We start from the raw sequence: 27,157 nt of genomic DNA on the forward strand, positions 1-27,157 counted from the left end.
TTTTCAAAATTTATAGTTGCTAGCATACTGGAGCAAAGTTTTGAAAAATTATTTCTGCCCATGAGTTGTATAAATACAGAATCCATTTAGTCAACCTTTGAATATAATTTTATCATTATGATATTCTCCTTTTGAAAAGATATGCCAATATCCTAAGAGATTAGATCAGGTGATATAAGCCTTTAAAAAAGCCTCTAAACTTCCGTCATCTGATTAAATTCCATATTAAAATTTCTCATAACCCAGACATACTCTTAACTTATATAAACTACATTAATTTTAGATATCTGTGAGAAAATGAGAATAAACTACAGCTTAGATGTGTTAATACTTACCAAAAAAATTACACTTTTTTTGCAAACTCCTAACTTTGATTCCTACTTATTATTTTAGGTTTTTTTTTTTTCTTCTTTATCTTTGTTAATTAGGATCTTTTCACCTTAAAGATTAACAACATTCTCAAACCATATGCTAGACTGTTCCTGTGAGGTAATAGAAAACAAATATATAGATATCAGCACCAGCTTCCTATCATGGGGCTCCTAAAACCCTTTTAATTTCTAAGTGATAAGAGAACTAAGATCATCTCTTATTCTAATTAGGCAACTCCGGATGGGCTCCTGGATGGCTCCTGAATGGGAGCTGGTCACCAGAAAAACCAAGGCATGATTAGAAGTTCAGAATTTTCAGTCCTGGCTCCTAATCTCTTGAAAAGGGAGAAGGGCTGAAAATGAAGTTAATAAATGGTCATGCAATGTGATGAATGAAGCCTCCATAAAATCCCAAAAGTATGGCTTTGGGGAGCTTTCAGGATGGCAAACATATTCATACCAGGAGGGGATGCATCCCATGTCCAGGCAGACAGAAGCTCCTGCATTCAGGACCTACCCAGACATTTCCCTATGATCTCTTCATCTGACTCTCTTCATCTGTATCCTTTATCATATTTTATAATAAGCTGGCAAATGTAAGCAAGCATTTCCCTGAGTTCTGTGAGCCACTCTAGCAAATGAGTCAAATCTGAGAAGGGGGCAGCCAAATCAGATGGAAGTTGTGGGTTTCTGGGGACCTACTATTTGCTCTTTGCACTTGGCATCCTAAGTATGGTGGGAAGCAGCCTTACAGGATTGAGCTTGTACACTGTTGGATCTGACATGATCTCTACAGATTGTGTCAGAATTGAGTTAAATAACAGAACATTTTGCTGATGCTGCAGAGAATTGCCTGTTAGGGGGAGAACCTTCAACAAATTTGGTGACCAGAAGTGACAGAAGTAGAGTGTTCTGTGTAAAAGAAAAGGAGGCACTAACAGGGAAGAAACTCCTAGTAGATGAACTGAGTTTTTCCCTACATAGGAGGAGGAAAAGCTGGATTTTGCCTTCACAGTTCCTAATGAACCTATTAAAATACCTCTTCCTCCAAGAATCATTAAGCAATTAAACTCAGTCCTTTTGCTTTTGACTTGTTATTCAGAAGGATGTTAAAGCTGTTTAAAACAACATTCATTTGACTTATCATTTAGCTTTCTGCTAAATTTGAGCAATGAACTGTGTAACAACACCGTAGGAATAAATAGAGAACAAATACATAATTTCTGATAAAGCCTATTTCAACACAGCCTTTAATTGTTAATTGGGCTTTCCTGGAAAGCACAGATAATTATGTTATTATTACATTTTTTCCATTTCTTAATATGTCTTCTTTCTTGAATGACCTGCCTGAGAGAACATAATATTCAAGCCAAGGAATGAGAGGTAAAGATATTAGGGGTGGCTGCGATACAAAACTGTGAATCATTTCAAGAGCTTTAAGAGGTACTGAGTGCAGGCAGAGGTCCCTCTAGAAGCAGCTCACAGATCTTGAGTGGATTTTTTTTTTTTTTTATGGAATAAGTCTAAAAGAAGAAAATCCTAGAAGCATGACTCTAACTGAATGGTTGGTACCAAAAAGATTTACTTCATGTGTACCAGCAGGCAGGAAAAGTGATGATTTATTCATTTAGTCAGCACCCAATAAGAGAAAAGAAAATACTTCACGAAGGCCCATAGTTTTAAAGAATGCCATTCTACCTTCAAGCATGAACCTAAGGGTAAAAATACAATGGAGACTGAGAACCTTCACACTCATGATTCCAGTAGAAACTTCTTGTCTCAATTTTATGCGAACCTCCTGCTATATCTGATGCCTTTCATAAAACCCACCTGATAAAGCCCACCAAGCATTAATCTGTAAGATCTTGTAATACTATTAAGTTAATATCTGCTGAACAGGTTCTAAATGCCAAGGAGCTCCTGTTTTCCTGACAACAACCCTGAGATATATAACGTTCCTGTATTAGAGATTAAAAAGCCACCCCACAAAGTGAGTATGTGATATCGACTAAGCAACCAAATATCTTTTTGTTAGTGAATTAACTGTTTATTGGCTTCAGGAAGGCAGGCACAGCAGAATTGGCCAGTAAGGTGAGCAAAACTGCCGGTCCCTGTGCATTAGTGCAGAGCAGATGAGCTCATCTGCAGGTTTGGATTTACAAATGGCGCCTCAGTCAGCTGAACTAACAGTGATATATCTTCAGTGAAATCTAATGACTACAATAAAAATTCCACCTTAATATCAAATTATACAGTTGTCCACGAAGTAAAGAATCATAAAGAAAAATGTCAAAGAGGAACTTAAAATTTGAGGAGTAAAAACTTGAATTTGTGGTTGTAAAAATCACTCATGTTGGACATTTAGTATTTAACGGGACATTCTTCACACATTTTACAATTTTACATGACACCAGAATAATAATCAGAAGACAAATGGGATAATTTAATATCACTCAGAAGTGTCTTGATAATTAACTAATAACAGCTTTTTACAGTCCATTGAGAATTGCATTACTAGATTTATTTCACAGAGTCTGCTATGGGTAACTTATTTAACAACTCTAATCAGTCTGAATGGAACTGGATTAATCTGCATTCTCAGAAGCAGAAGGGGAAAAAAACAGCAAAAATTAGCTAAATCTTCAACCTGAGCATGTTGAAATATGTCAAGTTAAACAGCCCCAAAATATGCGACCCTGTGCAACAATTTAGCATGATGCTCTGTTTATGAAAATCTCTCCCTTGAGGAACAATTTAATTGTCTAAGGTTCAACCAGAAGAAGGAATAAGCAAGAATTAAAGCATTACTATAAAGCTCAACAACAAAGTGAAGAGTTTATGTTTTATTTATCTCAATCTCTCTCTCTTTGTCTGTTTAAAACCTGATTTAATAATCATTGGTAGTAATATTTTCTTCTTTGATACATGCACCAACATTACTATTCCTTCCTTACTTATACAAGTACAAAGCATCTCAAACTTGCATTGTCTGTTGACAATACTTAAGTTTGCTTCTAATGAATCATTTATGATTAGGCAGCGTTGCATAAGCTGTCACAAGTTGGAAGGTAACATTGGGGAAATTCAGAAGGAAATGACTCTGACATTTGAGTCTGGACCACCAAGACCTGTGCTAAGTACCAGAGAAGAACAAAAAATTAGACACCATTTTGGCATTTAAGATTTTCCAAAAAGCTCAGGAGAGACTTCAACTCTTTTGGTAAGTGATACATCTGAATCCTGTTATACACAAGTTCTGTGCTGAAGCAGCACAGAAGGGGTTGTTGTTATAAGCTTCACTTGATGGAGTCAGAGAAGACCAAAGAGGTAGTAACAAGAAAGCTCTGATTTTTTTTTAATGTTTTGTTTATTTTTCAGAGAGAGAGACAGAGTACAAGTGGGGGAGGGGCAGAGAGAGAGGGAGACACAGAACCGCAAGCAGGCTCCAGGCTCTGACCTGTCAGCCCAGAGCCTCATGCGGCGCTCGAACTCACAAACTCACGAACTGCGAGATCATGGCCTGAGCTGAAGTCAGACACTTAACCGACTGAGCCACCCAGGTGCCCCAAGAAAGCTCTGATTTTAACCATGATTGGGATTCTCCAGCGTAATAATGATGTGAAAAGACAGATCATGCGTGGGTAATGATACTTAAGTTGTTACTGCTGAACCATAAACCCAATATGAACAATGAGACTGGCTCTGTACTGATTTTTCCACATTCATCTGTTCTTAGATCTACTCTCATTTCTCTCCTTCAGTCAGGGTATTCTTCTTCGTCTCCTTCATGTACCATGTTCTTCCAAATCTCTAAACCTTTGTTCCCTCTGCTCTCTCTCATTGGAATGTTCTCTACTCCAGATCTGCCTGATGAATACTACTCATCTTTCGAGACTCAGCTTAAGAGCAAGCAACTTGGGGAGCGTGGGTGGCTCAGTCGGTTAAGCATCTGACTTCAGCACAGGTCATGATCTCATGGTTCATGAATTTGAGACCTACATCGGGCTCTCTGCTATCATCACAGGGCCAGTTCAGATCCTCTGTTTCCCTTCTCTCTGTCCCTCCAGTGTGTTGTTTCTCTCTCAAAAAGAAATAAACATTTAAAAACATTGTTTTTTTTTAAAAAGCAAGGAATTCTATAACACTTTTCCTTCTCCTGGTCCTTCCAACACAGGAGTAAAAACATTATTTTATGTTCTAATGACATCTTATCTTTATCTCAATTATTCATTCTTCATTTATCCATCTAATCATTCACTCATTCCCTCATTCAGGATGCATTTATCAACCCATTGTTATGTACCAGGCACAATGCTAAGCATTAGAGATACAATTAATGGGAAATAGAGTCCAGAAGGTTTGATTTTGGGCTGAACTGAGGATCTTATAGCCAAGAATAAATTGTAAATTCATAAGCATTTCTCCATATACAAACGCAACAAATGTAAGAAGTGTTAAGAAACTCAGATAATAAAATAAAGAGCAGCTCTGATAAGAGGGGATCATTTTTAAGAGTCCTGATAAGGCATATTTTTCTGAGCCACATCTTTAGAAGTGACATCTGAGCTACCGTCTTAAAGATACAAATGAGTAGTGAAAAGCATTGTAGCTAAAGAGAAAAACAAATATTAATGCTCTGAAGTGACAATGTGATTGGTTAGTTTAGGAATAGTATGTAAGTCCATCATGTAGGAACTTTAATCTGTTTATGCCTAATGTTTAGAAAAATGCCTAACACATAGTAGGTACTGAGTATTTGTGGGGTAAACAAATGGTGAGAAAGGGGATAAATGGCACCAGGGTGGCTCAGTTGGTTGAGGGTATGACTCTTGCTTTCAGCTCAGGTCATGATGCCAGGGGTCATGAAATCCAGTCCCGCCTCAGGCTCCCTTGATATTCCTTCTTTCCCTCCATCCCTCCCTCCCTCTATCTCTCTCTCTCCTCCCCCTTTCCCTGCTCATTCTCTCTTTCTAAAAAAAAAAACATTTTTTTTTTTTAATTTAAAAGGTACCGGATATTAGGACAACAGGAGAGTGATACAAGAGTGGAGAAGTGGGTGGGGGTAAGTTCATGAGAAGCTACACAGATCATGATAAAACATAACTGTATTTTATTACAAATTTATGGGTAGTGTGTGGGAAAGCAAGTGTGCACTAGACTAGTCAAAGACAAATAACAAGAACGAGGCTGAAATTAAATAAAATCTTGCAATGATTAAATTGGTCAATATTTTTAACGCTAACACGATTGTCAAGTGTGTGGGGTAGTTTGGAAAGTTCTGATGCACTTTTAAAAAACACTGTTTCAACTGTATGACATTCAGGAAAAGTAAAAACTAGAGGGACAGTAAAAAGATCAGGGAGAGGTGAAGAGGGAGAGCACAGGGCATGGATTTTGAGGCCAGTGAAACTATTCTGTGTGGTACATAATGATGGACATACGCCATTATACATTTGCCAAAACCCTTTGAAAATACAAGAGCAACCCTATGAATTTGGATGATAATGACACGTCAGCTCTGTTCATTGATTAGAACAAATGTACTACCTGGGTGGGAGGTGTAATAGTAAGGGAGGTTGGGCCTATGGCAGATGAGGTGGAGTGGGGAGGCTGTGAGAATTCTATGTACTTTCTGCTCATTTTCATTCTGAACCCAACTCCCCTAAAAAAAAGTCTATGTAAGAATAACTGTAACATTTTTATTATTTTTCATTTGGTATTGGGTAGCTAAAACCATTATTCATATATTTTCATTCAAGACATTTATTTCTACATTATCTTTCCACAAAATAATCAAAGATGTACACAGAAATTTTATTTAAAACTTTTCATCTCATAACTGTTTAGAATAAAGATATTCTGTAATCACCTTCAATTTCCTATACTAGCACAATGGGGAAACTAATTATAGAATATCCATATACAGTTTTGCCATTAAAATTAGGTTTATTTTTTTTTCTTTTTTTTCTTTTTAATTTTTTTTTTCAACGTTTATTTATTTTTGGGACAGAGAGAGACAGAGCATGAACGGGGGAGGGACAGAGAGAGAGGGAGACACAGAATCGGAAACAGGCTCCAGGCTCTGAGCCATCAGCCCAGAGCCCGACGCGGGGCTCGAACTCACGGACCGCGAGATCGTGACCTGGCTGAAGTCGGACGCTTAACCGACTGCGCCACCCAGGCGCCCCTAAAATTAGGTTTAAAGAATGTTTACTAACTAATGAATATACTAATAAAACGTCAGGTAAAAAATTGCTACAGTATAACATACACAATACAAAACTAACGATAAAATGTGTAAGACAGGTACATGTACCTCGGGAAATGAAAAAAGTTAATGAAAACAAAGACAACAAAATGCTGTATTCAGGGTCTCTGAATTCTAATAAATTCTAATGAATTTTATTTTCTTCTTTATACTTAGTTCTTCTTTATACTTTCACAAATAAAATGTCAAAGATTAGAAGTTAAAATATTTATTATAGATTGATTTCGTTAATTTGTTAACCAAAGAAATTTAATTGCTGGAGTATGAAGTTGAGAACTGATAAAGGGTAAGTTACAACAGCTTGGTATAATTGCCTCAGAAACTTTTAATTTATTTATACATTTGCATTTACTCTAGTCCCATGAAATTCTCATGGGGAGACAGAAACAATAACAAAGTCAAGAAATACTAGATATTATTTCACACTTTCTGAGACTAGCAACATATTTATTATGTTTAAGGCTCTAAGAAGTCCTGCATTTAAGAAATTTGTTTAAATTTATTTAACCAACATTTCCCAAATGTATTTGACTTAAAGCATTTTAAATGCAATTGGCATGAATACCCTGAGGAATACACTTTAGGAAATGCCACCGTTGGCAGTCAAAACAATCAATAGTTTTTAAATTATTTTTTTTTACTGTGAAATATCCCCAAAGTAAAAGCCCCAAAAGAAAAGTTATAAATATAATGACAAATAATTATTTTCTAAACAATTTGAGTCAGTTGCTAAATTCACCTTCCATTATTCCTGATAAACTCCTGAAAACATTAGCAAATATGTTCAACAAGGACATTCTCCAACATAACCATTATAGAACCATCAGAATAAGTAAATGAAAATGAACACAATAATTCAATGTAATTTTCAGACTTCTTTCAAATTTTGCCACTTAGCCCAAAAATGTTCTTTGCAATATAGGGTTTTAGCTCAGAATTATGTAATTCATTTAGTTGTCTTTAGTCACCGTTAGTCTGGAAAATTGCCTTGACTTTCATCACCTTGACCCCTTTGAAGATTACAGGCCACGTATTTTTTAAGATTTTTTAACGTTTATTTATTTTTGAGAGAGAGAGACAGAGAGACCGAGGACGAGCAGGGGAGGAGTAGAAAAAGGGGGAGACTCAGAATCTGAAGCAGGCTCCAGGCTCTGAGCTGTCAACAGAGAACCCAACACGGGGCTCGAACCCATGAGATAATGACCTGAGCTGAAGTTGGAAACTTAACCAACTAAGCCACCCAGGCGCTCCAGGCCACGTACTTTTAAATACCCTTCAGTTTGGGCTTCTCTGATGCTTCCTCGTGATTAAATTAATATTATAGAACTTTGACAGATAAAATTATACAAGTGATGCTGTGTTGTTTTCATTGTATTCTGTAAGATGTCACACAATTTCTGTTTGTTGCGTCACAGGGTAGATTTACTTGATCACTGGAGTCTGTGCCACGTTTCACCTACTGTAATGTTACCCTTTTCTCAGTTTCTAATGAATAAGTCATTTGTGGGATGGTACTTTTAGCTGTGTAATTACAGTGTAAATACAGTGGACCCTTGAACAACACAGGTTTGAACTGTATTGGGTCCACTTACATATGGATTTTTTCAATAAATACAGTACAGCACTGTAAATGTATTTTCTCTTCTGTACGATTTTTTAAAATAATATTTCTTTCCTCTAGCTTACTTTATTATGAGAATATAATATATAACACATATAATGTACAAAATGTGTGTTTATATTATGGGTAAGGCTTCCCAGTCAACAGTAGGCTATTAGTAGTTAAGATTTTGGGGAATTAAACTCTATGCATGGACTTTTGACTGCCTGGGGGAAGTGTCATAGCCCATACCCCTGTGTTGCACAAGGGTCAACTGTATTCTGTTCCTCATATTGCAAACACACCCTAAGTTGATCCCTATGATTCCCATTCCTACCATTCATGCTCTTATACAGTATCCTCTGTAGGAAAGAACTGTGACTTGCTTCTAATCAGAATATGATAAAAGAGACAGAATGTCATTCCTGTGATCATGTTTTTCTTTCCTTTTTTTTAATATATAAGACTTTGTGTTGCTAGATGATTCATTCTAGTCATACTCTCCATGGCTGGCGTCAGAGAACACTAAGCTAACACTTCTACAGCCATCAGGAAATGAATTCTTCCAGCAACCTTGCAAGCAGAATCTTCCCCACTTGAACCTCCGGATAAGAACCCAGCCCTGGCTCACTTTGATTGCAGAGAACCTTACAGAGGACCCTGGATAACACCTTAACTGCAGCCTTGCAGAGAACCCAGTCATTCTGTGCTCAACTCCTGATCCACAGAAACTGTGAGACAATAAATTTATGTTGTTTAAAAGCTACTATATTTGTGGTAATTTGTTACACAGCATATAAAATGAATGCACTTACCAAACTTTCCATTAATTAATTAATTAATTTCAATACACTCATATTTTCTTTATTTCTATTGTATTCAATGGATTGTAATCTGATACGATAAATATTTATTTTGATGTGTAAATGGTTACAGCTTTAGGAAGTGGCATTTGCTATCATTTTGATATGTCACCATCAATCTTTGATCATTTCTTTACTCTCTGGCACAAAATGATATTCTACACTTGTCTTCTATTGTCCTGCCCCTGGTAATGAGCCATTTTTCCATTGAGCACTGATTCATTAGTAGGGAATATTTAAAAGACAAGATTTATTTTCTAGATATGATTATTGCTATGTGGTATCCCTGCTACCAGACAGAGTTAGAGATACACGCACATGCACACACACACACACACGCACACCCATCCCTACATAAAATAAACACATATGTATATTCTATTTATATACATACACATAAATATATGTACACTCATATTTGATTATATTATCTATTGAAAACCATGAGTTCACTCACATGCTTCCAGTTAAACCCAACTCCACAGAGCTGATGCTAATGTTATCTCTTTCCATATTTATAATTCCCTTCTTTGACAATAAGGAAACTGGCACCTATTATTCTTCATGTGTTTACTTATTTGTTCAACTTCCTGTAAGAGAACAATACATGATCCCTACTAAACTCCTCCTCTTCTTTTGCACAGATGCCCTCCTCATTTTACTTAGGCTAAGAAATTCCAGGACAAGCTACTGTCACTACACCACCATTTAATGAGGACATTCATGAGCAATGAGGACATTCCTCATCCTGCTCAGCCTTCAATGCCCCATGCCTGGCAGCACTCCCATGCAGACACCCTGCACTCCCTGCTTGACTTCTGACACCACACAGTGCTCTGCTCTTCTGTGAAGACACCTCTTCAAGCTTCTTGGACTTTGACATGACATGCCAGATGTCCCCCTCCATGAACAACCTCCTCAACCAGCTTGAGCTCTGATGTCCCGGTCGGGCTGAACTTCGAAGGGGACCTCCTCCTTCCTTAGCTCTGACTCTCCTACCCTGGGTTGGCTGTCTTCCATTGTGACTACTTTCTTTACCACCGGCAGGCTCTGATACCTCATGCGGGGCTGCATATAATCTCTGAATCTTTAACTAACATAGTCTACTATTCAAAATGAATTACACTAGCTCCACTATTCTGAAAGAAGTGATCAGCAGACAGACTGATAGAGACCAAAAAACTAAATAAATACATAGAAAAGAAAAAGAAAAGACACACTGATTTTTTTTTTTTAATGTACTGGTAGAAACAAGTACATTGTATAGTACCATGCAGAGAAGGAAAAAATGATCCCAGCTTCAAATGTAATGTCACATAGTTTGCTTTAGAAAAGTAATGATTTTTAATGTAGCATGTTAAACATTTTCAAGTGCTGTATCTTGTACGTTTTGTAATTGCAACATTATATGTATGTACATATATATATATATATATATATATATATATATATATATATATTGAGTTCTCCTCATGTTAACAGCTTAAGCTTCTAACTAAATATTAAGTGATTTACTTTTGCTAAGGTTTAAGTATGTACACTTGACTAACAATCTAAAGAGAAAAATCAACAAAAAGACACATGTGCGCCATAATAATTTTATGTAAAAGAAGGTAGCTTTGCATAAGTCTACAAATATGAGTAAAGCCTTTTTAGACAGCATATCATAATTTCAAAGGACATGTGGTCTTATTCTGTCACGTTAATTAATATATTAATTTGCTAAATACTTATTAAAGTTTAAATTATGTATTTAAATCATTAGGAAAAATGACAAAATGAACTTTGTGTAGTTTTAAAGCTGCAAATAAACTTAGGATTCACTAATATGTGTGACAGGAAGATAAACAAGTTAAAGACTATGTTTTCCAGGAATTTATATTTTGCTCAGCTGGGCAGAAAGTAAATAGATCATTATAAAACAACAGATGACTTTTTAAAGATTGTGGTAAAATACGGAGTTGAGAAGAAAACACGGAATAATCATGACCTTGAAAACAACATTTCGAATACTTACTTTCCAGTGAATTTAAGAATGAGAAAATCTAAATGACGTTCCCATTATCCCAAACATTCAGTGCTAGAAATGAGACTGGAATGAATTCTTTCTCCTATATCCTGGGTTCTTATTCCTGACTTCCCTATATATTATAGAAAGCTTAATAGCACACAGTTTTAGGTATGAAATATCTTGGAATACGGTTATTTTTGTACTAAATAAAAGCACTTCACAAACAAAATCATCAAAAGTTTAGTACATCATCCCAGACCTAATACTTTTACACTTTTTACTGTGGTTCAAATAAACTATGGAGACATAAACTGTATGGGCATCAGTAAAACATTTTACATATACAAATGTGGATGTATGTATATATATACACACATATTTTGCATATATAAATACAAATATATAAATATAAATATATATAAAATATATACATAAATATATATTTACACATATTTATATATATAATATGTATATATATATACTTATATACACACACACATACACACACACAATAACACAATATGTATAACACACACACTCTGAGGACAATAAAGAGCTGGCTTGCAGTGAAGCATTTAACGATAAAGGGGGACAACTTCTGCACACTCAGCATATTCCCATCTGAGATGTTAATGAGGTAGAAAATTAAAAGAAATAACAACACATGGGTCTTGTAGTGTTTTCTAAGCCCTGAGTCCTTTCGTACTTTCTTTTTCCTTCCCTTGTTGGACTATGTTTATTATACTATTGATACAAACGTTTATCATCGAGCAAGAAAGAAAGTATAAATTCCTACTTATGGTTTGGCGACACTGACACCCACCTGGAAAGATTTATGGAGATTAATTTTTCCTTTATAAACATTTGCCATTCTAGTCTTCAAATCTGATAGGGGAAAGACCCCTCAAATATCCTTCTAAAGTGAGTGAGTGAGTGAGTAAGCGAATGCTCTATTAGCTTTTAGCTCAATGTCAGCTAGATAAAGAAAAATGGAGCAGAAAATGAAGCCAAATTTAAAAATACTGGTAAGTGGGGTTAGGAGACTTAGGTGTTTTCCACTAAATTCAGCTTTTCTAAGACTACTATATTACCATAAATTCCCAGGCCAAGTTCATAAGTGAAGCACTGTAAGTAGTTCGATTGAGCAAACCCAAACATAAATATCTACTGCAAAATTATGGTTATAGGCAGCTACATTTTGAGCAGAAAATGATGATGCATGCAGATTAGCACCAACCATTTAGAATCAGATTTTAGATTTATTAAAGCAAGGGCTACATTTTTACTGCCTTGCTGACTACCTTTTCAACATCATAATTGCCTAAGTAGTTTGTGCAACCTTAAAAGAAGTAATCGTTTTTTTGAGGTAGTCATACAACTAAAGATCAGAGGAGCAACATTCAAAGAATAAACACATTTCCTTAAAAACAGTAAGAAATAATTTTTATTTAAAGTTTTAACAGATTGTTTCTTAATTTCTGCTGTAGAGCTGAATCAGAAAATAAGACACATAAACATTCAATTTATGATCCTTTATCCCACACATTAAAAAGCAGCTGATAAAATATATATGAAATATCTGATGCTGTTTATGAAGAGTATGCATTCACACCCCTGTGAGTGGATGGATAAATATATAAGTGCATGGAACACATGTAGCTGTTTAGATAATATGTCATTGTATGGATAATATACATTAATGAACTATAATTTAGGAAAACTGAAGTTGACCACTGTTTTTGTCATTGTTGTTGTTTGTTTCATTTGCTACTAATTTTTAGATGGTCTTAAACTAAAAAGATATTTATTTTTCCCTTCATTCCTACTTGGAATCAGGGAGGTTAGACATACATTTTTTTCATGTTATTCTCATTCATGTGTGACTACCATCCCCCCTCCCTACATTCCCTGTCCAAGATGACCATTATCCCAAATCCCAGTATTATTGTTTCCTGTATTGCCTTTTGGAATCTTTAGTGTATATTCCAAACCTTTTTTTGTAATCTTATTTGTTTGTTTGTTTGTTTTTTAATTCTACAAAAAGAGCTAACTTACGCTATACGTTATCTTTTAGGACTTAACTTTGGTCACATAAATTCACATTGTTGATGAGAAGCGCTCTCTATGGCAAGATAAGAATGTCTGAAATCTAATCCTCTGTAAAAGCAGTGAGAACACTGTAAAAATTTTTCAAAATTATTATTTTCTGAATTCTGGAATTTAACCAGTCTGCAATAATCCATGAAGTGTTTATTTAAGAAAAGGAGATGAATCCTGGTAAAAACAGTGAGGTCCATGGCATTCAAACTACTTCTGTTACTATGCCCTTTACCCCCAGCTCCTCGGTAGCCTTGAAACAGTCTTACCACAATGGTAGCTGTGGGGGAAAACAGACTGGTAGGCATTGGAGGGGGAAGAATGATTTTGGAGCTCCCTCAAACTATCCCCACAGAATGGGTATTATTACGCCTACCTGGCAGCTCCCTGGACAAATCTCATTCTCAGAGCATGTCTTTTCTTTTGATTCAGAGCATACTTAGCAAAACATGTCCCATCCCCAGGGCACTTGCCAAAAACAATCAGCAGCAATCCTCTGCCATCACAGATGCATAATGTGGATACCAGTTGTGGCAAACAAGAAGCTGATCTAAAAACGTAAAGTATCTCTGGGGAATAATATGTCTTTAGAGGACTCTCAGTTTCTGGTTTGTCATGTAAGAAGCTTGGAAGCTCCTACTACATCCTAAGAATAAGTAAAAGTTGAACAAACTGAAAAATCCACAACTCTTCTTAGATCTGTCAGAGAAATAAAATCAAAGCACAAATTCCTGCCTCCAAAACTGGAGACACCAACAGGCAAATACAGAAAATCACAACATTTGAGAACAAAAACCCTCCAGCTGACACCTACACGCGAACGAGTGCCAAGGGTAGGGAAAACTGAATCACAGTTGATGAGTTGTCAGAGGCTTAGTCCGAGTCGAGTCTGAGATATAAAAACCTCAGGGGGACTTATCATTAGAGGACCCACATGCTTCTGTGAGTTTTACCTCCTGGAGCTCTAGCAGGTCCTCACAAAGGATATCAGGGAAAAAAATAATATATATCCCCTCATGCCTTCAGCAGGAGAAGAGGAAAAGGAACTATTCTGCAATACACAAGAGCATTCTGTTTTTCTTAACAAAGTCTGAACTTAGGCCTAATCTATTCGAGTTTTACCAAAGCCTAACTGATTTAAGGGAATTAAAATACCCACCTCAAGCCTACTCTAGACGTCCTGTCTTAACTGAGTGAAGGGGGGTGCAATGAGAAATGCATGTGAAATTCACAGTCCAAGGGCATACAGACTCACTAAATGACTGAGACCTAATCATGGAACCATAGAATGCTTGCCCCACCCCCAACCCGGGTCCATCACCACTTTACAAAAGGCCTATTTATAGCAGATCTTTTACCTAGTACGTCACATCTGGCTATCAAGAAAAAATTGCTACTATCAGGCAAACAAACACAAAAAAACACAGTTTGAAGAGACAGAGCAAGAAGCATCAGAACCAGACTAAGACATGGCAGGGATGTTGGAATTATCAGGATTTTTAAAAAAATTATGAATGTTAGTGGCTCTAATTGATAAAGTAGAAAGTATTCAAGAACAGATGTACAAGGTCAAAAGAGAAGTGAAAATTCTTAGAATCAAGAAGAAATGCTTGATATCAAAAACACTTTAACAGAAAGGATTAATGCCTTTGAGAGACTTACCAGTAGATGAGACACAGCTGAGGAAAGAGTTTATAAACATGAGGATATCTCAGTGGAAACCACCAAACTGAAAACTAAAAACAAAAACACTACATATTGGCATATGATTTTCAAACTATAGAAAATCATAAATAAAGAAAACTCCTGAGAGAAGCCAAAGGAGGAAGGAAAAAATGATTTATAATGGAGCAAAGATAAAAAAAATCTGACTTATTCTCAGAAAGCATGTAAGCAAAAGTAGAGTGAAATAGGGCTGCCTGGGTGGCTCAGTCAGTTGGCATCCGACTTTGGCTTAGGTCATGATCTCTTGGTCCCTGTGTTCAAGCCCCACTACAGGGTCTGTGCTGACAGCTCAGAGCCTAGAGCCTGCTTGAGATTCTCTGTCTTCCTCTCTCCCTGCCCCTCCCCTGCTCATGCTCTGTCTCTCTTTCAAAATGAAGTAAACATTAAAAAAATTTTAAAAATAATAGAATGAAATATTTAGTGTGTTGAAAACGAGCAAAACAAACATATAAACAAAAACTCACCAATCATGAATTCTGTACCCTGGAAATTACTCTTTAAAAGTGAAGAATAAATAAAGACTTTCTCAGATGAAAAAAAAATTGAGAAATTTGTTGCCAGTAGCAGGAATCTTGCCTTGCAAGAAATCTTGAAAGTAGTTCTTTGAGTGAAGAAAAATGATATAGGTCAGAAAGTTGGATCTGCATAAAGAAAGGAAGAACATTAAATAGAAATGTAAAGGTAAAATAAGTTTTTAAATTTTTTTACTGTTTTTCTTTTAAGTTTATTTTTATTTATTTTGAGAGAGAGATAGACAGCAAGCAGGGGAGGAGCAGAGAGAGAGGGAGATAGAATCCAGAGCAGGTTCTGCACTGTCAGAGACAGAGCCTGACGTGGGGCAGGAACTCATGAACCATGAGATCATGACCTGGGCCAAAATCAAGAGTTGGATGCTTAACTGACTAAGCCACCCAAGTACCCCAAATTTTTAATTCTTAATTGATCTAGCATATAACAATTTGTTGAAATAATAACACTAGCAATGTGTTTGATCATGTATTCTTATGTGTAAGTGAAATAAAGGTCAGCAATGTTTTGATGGACTGAAGAGAGAAATAAGGATTATTATCATAAGGTACCTACACTGCCTGTGATGCAGCATAGTGTTGTTTGAAAGTGGACTAGATTAATTGTAAACGTATATTGAAAATCTAGGGCAACCACTTAATAAAAAGAAAAAAAAGATAATTGATATGCTAAGGAAGGAGTGAAATTAGAATAAGACACTCAACTGAAATCACAAAAGTTAAAAAAAAGAGTGGAAAACAAAAACAGGAACAAAGAATAAGGACAGCAAATAGAAAACAGTAAACAAATATAGATGTTAATACAACATTATGAATAATCACTTCGAGCATCAAGGTTCTAAATACAGCAATTGAAAAACAGAGATTATGAGTGTGGGTCAAAAAACAAGATCCAACTAAATGTTGTCTACAAGAAACCCACTTTAAATATAAAAACACATAAATTGAAAGTAAATGGAGAAAAAATATTCCATGCTAACAGACATCAAAAGAAAATATGAGTAGCTATACTAGTTTTGGACAATGTAGACTTCAGATGAAGGAAAATTATTAGGAATAAAGAGAGACATTACAGAATGATAAATGTGTCAATTCTCCAAAGACGACATAACAATCCTTAACATGTGTCTAACACAATTTATAAAAATTTGTGGGATGCAACACAAGTAGTGTTTATAAGGAAATTTATAGCATCCCTAACTTATGATGGTTTGACTTACAATTTCTCAACTTTACAATAGTGCAAAAGCAATACACATTAAGTAGAAACCATTCTTCAAATTTTGAATTTTGATGATTTCTCAGGCTAGCAACATGGCGTATGATGCTGGGCAGCTGCAGTGAGCCACGGCTCTCAGTAAGCCACATGATCATGAAGGGAAACAACTGATACACCTACAACCATTCTGTACCCACACAACCATTTTGCTTTCCACTTTCAGTACAGTGTTCAATAACCTACCTGAGATATTTAAGACTTTGTAATAAAATAGGCTTTGTGTTGTATGATTTTTCCCCACTGGAGGCTAATGTGAGTGTTCTGGGCATGTTTCAGGTCAGCTAGGCTAAGGTATGCTGTTCACTGTGTTAGCTGTATTAAATGCATTTTCAACTTATGACATTTTCAATGTACAATGGGTTCATAATGATGTGAATAAAAGAATTATAAAGAACAGAAATGACAAAAGAGCTAAAATCAATCATCTATCATCTAAGCTCCCATTTTAAGAAACCAAAAACCAAAAAACAAAACAAAAAACAAATTAAAACCAAAGGAGAATAAAAGAATAAAAATTAGAGAAGAAATCAATGAAATTAAAAACACGCAATCAATATAGATATAAAATCAATAAGTCTCTAGCTAGGCAAGAAAACATAATAAAAAAAAACAATGACTAATATCAGAAAAGAAAGAACAGACATGACCACAGACTCCATGAACATAAAAGAATAATTAAGGAATACTATGAATAACTCTATACCCACAAATTTGCTAGTCTATATTAAATTGACCAATTCCTTGGAAAACACAATCTGTGAAAACTCACCTAGGAAAAAATAGATAGGCTAAATAGACTTAATTTCTCTTAAAGAAATTGAATCAATAATTAACAACCTTCCAGAAAGCACTAGGCCTGGACAGATTCACTGGTAATTCTACCAAACACTTAAGAAAGAAATTATACAAATTCTCTACAATCCCCTTTCAGAAGACAGAAGCTGAGGGAAAACATCACAACTGCTTTTATGAGACCAGAAAGCCAGACAAAGATGTTACAAGAAAAGAAGGCTACAGAGCAATATCTCTCATGAACATGTAAAAATCCTCATTAAAATACCAGCAAACTGAATTCGGCAGCTCATTAAAAGGATTATATATCATGATCAATGGAATTTGTCCCTGGGAGACAAGGATGGTTCAACATTCAGAAATCAATAAATGTGACACCATATTAACAGAATGAAGGATAAAAAAAACATAGTATCAGCTTAACAGGTGTAGAAAAGGATTGACAAAATCCAACATATTCATGATAAAAACTTTCAACAAATTAGTTACAGAAGGAATGTATCTCACATAACAAAGACAATATATGAGCAGCCCACAGCTAACATCATACTCAATGGTGAAAAGCTGAATGCTTTTAAGATCAGAACAAGACAGGAGTGCATACTCTTGCCACTTTTATACAACATAATACTGGAATCCTATCTAGAGCTATTAGGCAAGAAAAATAATTAAAAGGCATTCCCTTCATTTGCAAATGACATGATCTTATATCTACAAAACCTTAAAGATTTTTTTCAATCTTTAGAGTTTTTTCATTTTTTTTCAAACTGTTAAACCAACTCAGTAAAGTTGCAGGACACAAAATCAACATACAAAAATCACTTGTGTTTCTATAAACAATAGGCTATCTTAAAAAATTAATAAAACACTTAAATTTAGAACAGCATCATGTACACACACACATACACACACAAACTCAGGAATAAATTTAACTAAGGAGGTGAGAGATCTTACACAGAAAACTACGAAATATTGATGAAAGAATTTGAAGACACAAGTCAATGGAAGGATATCTCATGTTCATGGATTGGAAGAATATTGTTACAATGACAATACTGCCCAAAGAAATATAAAAATTCAATGCAATCTCTATCACAATTCCAACAGTATTTTTCACAGAAATAGAAAATGCTAAAACGTGTGTAAAACCACACACACAAACACACACACACACACACACACACACACACACACACACACACAGATAGCCAAGCAACCTGAACAAGAAGATCAAAGTTGGAAGTCTCATATTTCCTGACTTCAAATTATGCTACAAAGTTATAGTAATCAAACCAGTATGGCCCTAGCATAAAAACAGACTCATAAACCAATGGACCAGAATAAAGAGCCTAGAAAGAAACTCATACCTGTATGGTCAACTAATCTTTGACAAAGACACTAAAAATATACAATGTGGAAAGGACAGTCTCTTCAATAGTGGTGCTGGGAAAAGTAGATAGCCACATGCAAAAGAATAAAGTTGGAAATCATCTTACACCATACAAAAATGACCTCAAATGATTAAAGACTTAAATATAAGGCCAGAAAGCATAAAACTTTCAGGAAGAAATCACCTGGATATTGGTCTCAGCCGTGATTTTTTGGGGGGTTTAACACCAAAAGCTTAGGTAACAAAAGCTAAAATAAATGAACTAAAAGGTTACTGCATGGCAAAAGAAACAATCAACTTATAGGGCAACTTACAGAGTGGGGAAAAAATACTTAAAATCATATATCTGATAAGGGACTAATATCCAAAGTATATAAAAAAACTCATACAACCCAATAGCAAAAACAAAACAAAACAAAAAACCCTGATTAAAAAAATGAGTGAAGGACTTGAACATTTTATCAAATAGGAAATGCACAGAACAATAGGTATATGAAAAGATGCTCAAGATAACTAATCATTAGAGACATGCAAATCAAACCACAATGAGATGTCACCTTACACCGGTTAGGACAGTTATCTATTACGAAAAAGTCAAAAGATAGTAAATGTTGACAAGGATGTGAAGAAAAAGGAATACTTGTGTTTTTTTAATAGGAATATAAACTGGTATAGCTGCTGTGAAAAACAATATAAAGATATCTCAAAAATTTAAAAATAGAACAGAACTACCATGTAATCCAGCAATTCCACTTCTGAGTATATATTCAAAGGAAGTAAATCATCATCTCAAAGAAATATCTGCATTGTCACGTTCACTGCAGTATTCATAGCAGCCAAACATGATACACACACATGCGAGCACGCGTGCGCACACACACACACGCACACACTCACATACACTAGAACATCATTCAGCTTTAAAAAAAGAAAGATGATGCTGCCATTTACAACATGAATTAACCTAGATGCTGTAAGTGAAACAAGCCAGACAGAGAAAGATAAATATTGCATAATCTTAGTTATACATAGAATCTACAAAAATTAAACTCATAGTAATAGAATAGGATGATAGTCACCAGGGGCTGGATGTGGTCAGGAAAAGGGAGGGAATGGGGAGGTGTGACCAAAGGGTACCAATTCTCAGTTCTAGGCTAGATAAGTTCTAGAATAAATAAGTTCTAATGTACAGCATGGTGACTGTAGTTAATAACAACATAGTGTAAACATTTCTTTAAAAATGTAATTGTACAATTAAATGAAGGAACAGTAGTTTTCTAACAAATAGTGCTGAAACAACTGGATATGTATATGCAGAAAAAGGAAATTGGATCTTTCCCTCACATCATACACAAAAATGAACTCAATGTGGATCACATACCTAAATATAAGAGGTTTCACTATAAAACTATAAGAAAAAAAGACATAAATCTCTGATACTTTAAGTGATTTTTTAGATAACATACCAAGAGCGTAAGTGGCAAAATAAACAAGAATAGATGCTTCGTCTTCATCAAAATTAAGTATGCGTATATTTCAAAAGGCAACGTCAAAAAAGTGAAAAGACAGCCCACATAAAGCGAAAAAGTATTTGTAAACCATATATCTGATAAGAGATTTAGATAAAGATATCCAGAATATATAAAGAACATTTACAACTCGACAATAAAGTCAAATTGCCAAAATAAAAGTTGGCAAAGGAGCTGAATAGACACTTCTCCAAATATGATATACAAGTGCCCGAAAACACGTGAAAAGATACTTTACATTATTAGCCATTAGGGTGATATAAACCAAAACCATAATGAGATACCAATTCACAACTACTAGGACTGTTAACACACATAAGACAAGGGTGGGTGATGATATGGAGAAACTGGATCTTACACATTTCTAGACGGGTTATAAAGTGGTGAAGCCACTGAGAAAAACAAATTGTCAATTACCTCTATGGTAACATAGAGTTACCATATAACTCAGCAATTTCACTAATAAGTATATGCCCAAGAAAATTAAAACATATGTCCTTACTAAAATTTACACATGAATTCTCATAACAGCATTATTTGTTATGATTAAAAAGAGAGACAGACTAAATGTCCATCAACTGATGAATGGGTAAACAAAATGTGGCATATCCATCCAGTAGAGTATTACTTAGAAATAAAAGGACTGATATGCTGATATATGCTACAGTATGGATGAACCTTAAGACATTACATGAAAGAAACCAATCACAAAAGAAAACATACTGGATGATTCAACTCATACAAAATCTGCAGAAGAGAAACAGACAGAAAGTAGGTTAGTGGCTGCCTCGGGCTGGGAAGATGCAATGGGCTATGGAATCTTAAGTAACTACTGACGACAGTAGAGCTTCTTTTGAGGGAAATGAAAATGTCCTAAAACAAGACTGTGATGCTCATTGTACAACTCCGTGAATATACTATAAACACTGAAATGTGTACTTTAAAACAGGGAATTTTATGCTATGTGAATTATACTTAATGAGTGTCATAAAAACACATTGATATTCAGTCGTATTACTGCATGTACATAACATTCATTTATTTTGATATCTGTATAATATTCCACTGTTTTTTTTTTTTCACCAAACCTCTGTGATAAGTTTTCAAACTATTTACAAGTCTTTGCTAATATGAATAGTGCTGCTGTGAGCCTTCTTGGGCCTGTGCTCAGCTACACGTATATAAGACTTTCTCTTTTGGGTACATACTTAAAGTTAGAAAAAATAAAACAGCTGCAGTTATTTCAAATAAAGAGGACACTTAATAGCGAGAATTCAGTTAAAAATTGTGTTGTTTTTGTCGTCGGTGTTTTATGAAGGCTTTGAAATGCCTGGAGGAACAAAAAGGGATTAGGTAGTGTTACACAGAAATTAGTTACTGCAGAAGCTTCCACATCGCTGGGAAGAAGCCAAAGGACTGTGTGACTTTGAGCCCCCGCTCACTGTCACTGTGCCTGCTCTTATGGGAACATAGGTGCTAGAAAGAATCCAGCAGCCTGTATTCACTGGATGCTTCTGCTTTCTGGACTGTAAGCAGGGTAAGCAGGGTGCTGTCACCATACTATTACTATTACTACTGTTTCTATTACTACTGTCATTAATAATGCCGCTCGCATGTCCTTGGGTAGCATTCGGCCAGAGGGGAAACAGTAAGCACCAAAAAAAAAAAAAAAAAAAAAAGCATTTTTTCTTCTTCTGCCAGCCGTAGGCAGAACTGAGCAGGAAGTCAGCTGGTAAGGGCACTCTACATCTTGCTATCCATGACAATAATCTTCTACATAACAATAATAAAATCACATCATGCTTTTGAATACCAGAAAGCAGTCGGTCTTCATACAAAGAGGCACACTCCCAAAATGGTCCCAAAGGTCCATGACTCATCTCTAGAAATGTTCATTCCGTTAGTAATACAGTCACAATCACATCTATGTAGTCTGCAACATAAAGGCAAATTATAAAGTTACCCAAAAACAACTTTATTTAAAATAACAGCGAAGAGGTAGAGAAATACCTACTACACAAAAAATGAATAATACGCAAGAAAAAATATCTATAGGCATTGTAGTCCTTGTTTCTGTAATTGATCACGTGACCACCGTTTTTATTCATCACTTTCATCTTTTATTCTAAGTTCTACATTTTCTTCTCCCTCGACTGGCATTTCAGTTGGTCAAAGTTCTTAGTGAAATGAATCAAATGTTCTCTGACAAAAGAGCTAAATCATTAGCGGACCTGGGTTCCAGACTTGATTCTCCTCTCAGTTTTGTATAAATTAGGATCAAACTCACCAAGGCAGTCACCTCTTTGTATGAGTGCTCATTAAATGGCAAGTGAAATCTTTACTTTTAGTTCTAAGGAACCATATTTGTGTCCTTTTAGTGAAAGTAAAACTGTGTGGAAATTGATACCTTAGAGACTCAAATTTTTGAGGAAGCAGCAAAATATTTGCAATTGGGTTGTTACATGTAAAAGTGAGAATAGCCCTTTCTGTATTTACTCTTTAATTATTAGAACTGACTGAGTATTCAGTCTCCCAGGAAGAAGTGACATTCAGTGGGGAAGAAACCCAGAGATTCAGTAGAAGGACTGGAAAGGCAACTAACTGTCTGATACGTCCCCACAAATTTTACTTTCCACTATAGTTTCTTCTCAGAGTAAGACTTCTTGTCACCAAGGCTTTATTTATGAGGACTCCTAAGTTGCTACTAATTGTCCCAAGGCAACAGAAGTGGAAGAATCAAGGGAAGATTTCAGTGTCTTTCCAATTTTATTATCTTACAGCTACGACAGCCCTGCCCCGCTCCCAGAAAGGCAAATCCCTGCCTCACTTCACATGGCTTCATGCCCACTCATTTAGGGCATTTTAAATGGATTCTTAGAGGTTTTTCCCCATGTTGGTGTTTTCTCTCAGCTGTTTTTCGAGGGCTGTCTTGGGGAAGGTTATAGCAATCTGTGCCAATACAGTAGAAACACGTAATCAGTCTGTAGTACCTGCTTAGCCACTGGTTCACAGTTTCTTTCCCTGCTGATATGAGGAATGGCCAACAGATAAATGAGATATTTTAATCCCATCATTAAACACCTTTTAAGTAAATATTACAGAAAGGAAGCATCCAAATTCCTTGGCTTGGGAATCTGCATATACACACTTTATGTCACTACAATTAAAAGCATACTTAAAATACCTCGTTGGAAACTACTAGAGAGATAGTTCTAATATCACCAATAAAATCAGTTCATTTTCTAATTGTATCTTGTTTTTTATATTTCTTTTTGTTTATTTATTTTTTGAGATAGAGAGAGACAGAGCATGAGTGGGGGAAGGGCAGAGAAAGAAGGAGACAAGAGAATCTAAACCAGGCTCCAGGCTCTGAGCTGTCAGCACAGAGCCCAACACAGGGCTCAAATTCACAGACTGCAAGATCATGATCTGAGCCGAACTCGGTTGCTTAACCAAGCGAGCCACCCAGGCACCCCAAATTATGTCTTGTTTTTTACCAAAAGGATCATTACCCTAGGTTCACTGCTGTTCCATTCACTAGACCCGGGTTGTTAATTATTTAATAGCATTCCCCAAAACTAAATCTATTCTCAAAACATGAACACCTGCAATCACTGAGGGTAGGCCAGAAAAAGGAAAAAAAATAAATAATGCCCAGTACGAGCATTGAATAAAACCAGGAAATTTGTAAAAGAAAAAAAAATGAAAATCAATAAAGGTATGATTCAAGAAAATTTACAGTAAGATTGGAATTTCCAGAAAAAGTTTCCAAACATGTTATTTTTAAAAAAGTACATAGGATTCTAAAGTCACTTTCAAATTGACAGTAATATTTTAGTGGTATTGTTTGTGATTTTCTTGGGATTTTTAAATTACTTTATTTTGAAACAATTATAATTATAAGGAATAATACAGGCTGGCCCTATGTACTCTTTACTCAGTTTACTCCAATGGTAGCAACTTTCAAAGCAATAGTACAATATAACAACCAGGATATTGACAACAGTACAGTCAAGATGCAGAACATTTTCCTTACTACAAGGACCCATCATGTTGACCATTTATAGCCACACCCTCTTCCCTCCTTCCTTACCCCAAGAAGAAGATGTAAATAGAATCATATAGTATATACCCTTCTGAGATTGGCTTTTTTTTTTCCCAGTCAACTTTGGTAGTTCCTGTTAGTTGAGGACAGATCTTTGACGTGAGCTTTGGAAGCTGCAACTTCTGGAAGCTAGAGGATAGAGGTACTTGCTTCGTAACTTGGAGGGCACAACAGCATCTACTTCATCTGTCACAGCTATAGCAACTAAGTGGAAGGCAGCAGGTTTAAGTAGCTTATCAAATTCTTACTACTGGTAAACAGAGGATCTGCTATTTGAAGCTAACCTAACAGACTGTCAGCTGGATCCAGAGTCCACAGCCTGGCACCTAAACACTGTGACATCCTGACTCATCATTTAGGTGTACCAGTCCATCAACAACTGCAACAAAAGTAACCCAAACGATTTCCAAAGAAAGTGAAACACATTTTTATAAACTCAGAGTATTCGTTTTCTATCACTGCTCTAACAAATCACCAAAACCATAATAACTTGACAATACAAGTCTCTTGTCTTACAGTTCTGCAGGTCAGAAGGCTAGTGTGGATCCCATCAGGCTAAAATCAAGGTGTCAACCGACTTGCATTCCTTGCTAGAGGAGAAAGTTATATAAATACAACCAGATTTGACAGAAAGTACAATTTTGGTTAAAGAGATGGATTTGGATCTCACTCTTATGGCTGTGAGATTGAACCGTTAATAGTTTTAGTGACCTCTTCAGATAGAAATCAGTCAGCAATCTCCACCAGGCTCACAAAACAAAACAAAACCTTACGGTTCGATAGAAAATTATGTTTTATAAGTGTAAATGTTTGACATAAACGTATGCTATGTGATTAACCAGGCATATCAAGAGACTTTATAACACAGAATCTAAGGGCTCTTCAGGCAGTAACTTAAGTTATAGTTCTTCACATCTCAGTTTGTTAATATAGTATCAATAGACTTTGACAGTTGTTTATACATAGGTATGGCAGTACCCCTTTTTTTTATTCTAGAAAGTGTCAATAAAGTAATATATGGATCAATGAAAGACCATTGGCACCTGAAATCTAAAATTTAGTATATGATTTCTTCAATTTTCATTACACACAACAGAAATTAGAGAATCGAGCATATGAGATATTTCCATTGAAATTATTTCCATCTAAAAGTCTCACGAAGTAAAAAAATAATGATCCTATTTCTATTTTCTCCTGTGAGCCATTATGATCACCTTGGAAGTGACACTAAGACACATTTCCATTGAATCCTTGCCTATTGAGATAGAGCCTTAATGGTACCAGGATGTTTCTACCTTTTAACATTGGAGTATATTGTTAAAAGTCACTGAAATTTACCCCTGTCAGTATCCCCTTCACTAAATTTTTCACTGTTACCCCCTTCACAATAAACTATTCATTCTTGGCATTTTTTTTTTTATACATGAGGCAAGGATTCATATAGCTGTCTTTTATTTTTTTATTGTTTTTCAAGTTTATTTATTTGCGAGAGAGCGAGAGAATGAGTGAGCAGTGGAGGGACAGAGAGAGAGGGAGAGAGAGAACCACAGGCAGGCTCCACGCTGTCAGCATGGAGCCCAATGTGGGGCTCCAACTAACAAACTGTGAGATCATGACCTGAGTCGAAACTAAGAGCTGGGCACTTAATTGACCCACCCAGGCACTCCTAAAACTGTCATTTGAAAAGCACTGGGTGTTGTATGGAAACCAATTTGACAATAAATTTCATATTTAAAAAAATAAAAAAATAAATTAATTGAAATTAAAAGCATAATGCAAAGATTGTTAAATGAAACATCTGAAGGACAAATAGAACAGCTTCCTTCCTACAAAATGCCATGGACAAATAAAAATAATGACCAAATATCAATTATATAATTATGTCAAAATAGACACACAATACAAATAATAAATAATCAAGGATATATTTTACTACAAAGTAATTACATGAGTAGGCAGAAAGGGTGGGAAAAGATGGGGTCTGGCCATAAAAAGAGAGAGTTCATGTCCCAAATAAATCCCATTCTAGAATTTGAACTTGGAAGAATCTTCATCACCTAAGAGATTTAAACAACACGTAAAGGATATTTCAGAATTAAAAAAAAGAAAGAAAGAAAGAAAGAAAATGACAACAAGCAATTGTCAAAAAAAAGTTAAAAGACAATTTAAAGCAATAACAAGAAAACAAAATATTTCCATCAATAGGATATAGAACAACAACAACAACAAAAAAAAACAGTAATACACATTGTGGCTCTCTGCCAGAAAAATAATTAAATACATGTGAAACAGTTTTAACACAATATGTACTACATTGTAAGAGTTTGATAATTTTAGTAATTATTTAATGAAACCACCTGAGGGTAGTTTATTAAAATTTCAACCCCTAGATCTCCAAACTTTATCTGTTATTTTCCTTCCTTTCATAAAAACAAAACAAAACAAAAAATAAACAAAAAAACCCCACACACCAATGGCTGTGCCCTACCTCTTACCTGGAAAGGCATAACTGCTTTATTCCCTAGCCCTAACCCTACTCCCAGCTCAAAACCTGGCCCTGACCATGTTTTTCCTGCATAATCAATCACTCAGGCTCTACT

The sequence above is a fragment of the Leopardus geoffroyi genome, chromosome C2 (genome assembly GCF_018350155.1).
Source record: "Leopardus geoffroyi isolate Oge1 chromosome C2, O.geoffroyi_Oge1_pat1.0, whole genome shotgun sequence".
Lineage (NCBI taxonomy): Eukaryota > Metazoa > Chordata > Mammalia > Carnivora > Felidae > Leopardus > Leopardus geoffroyi.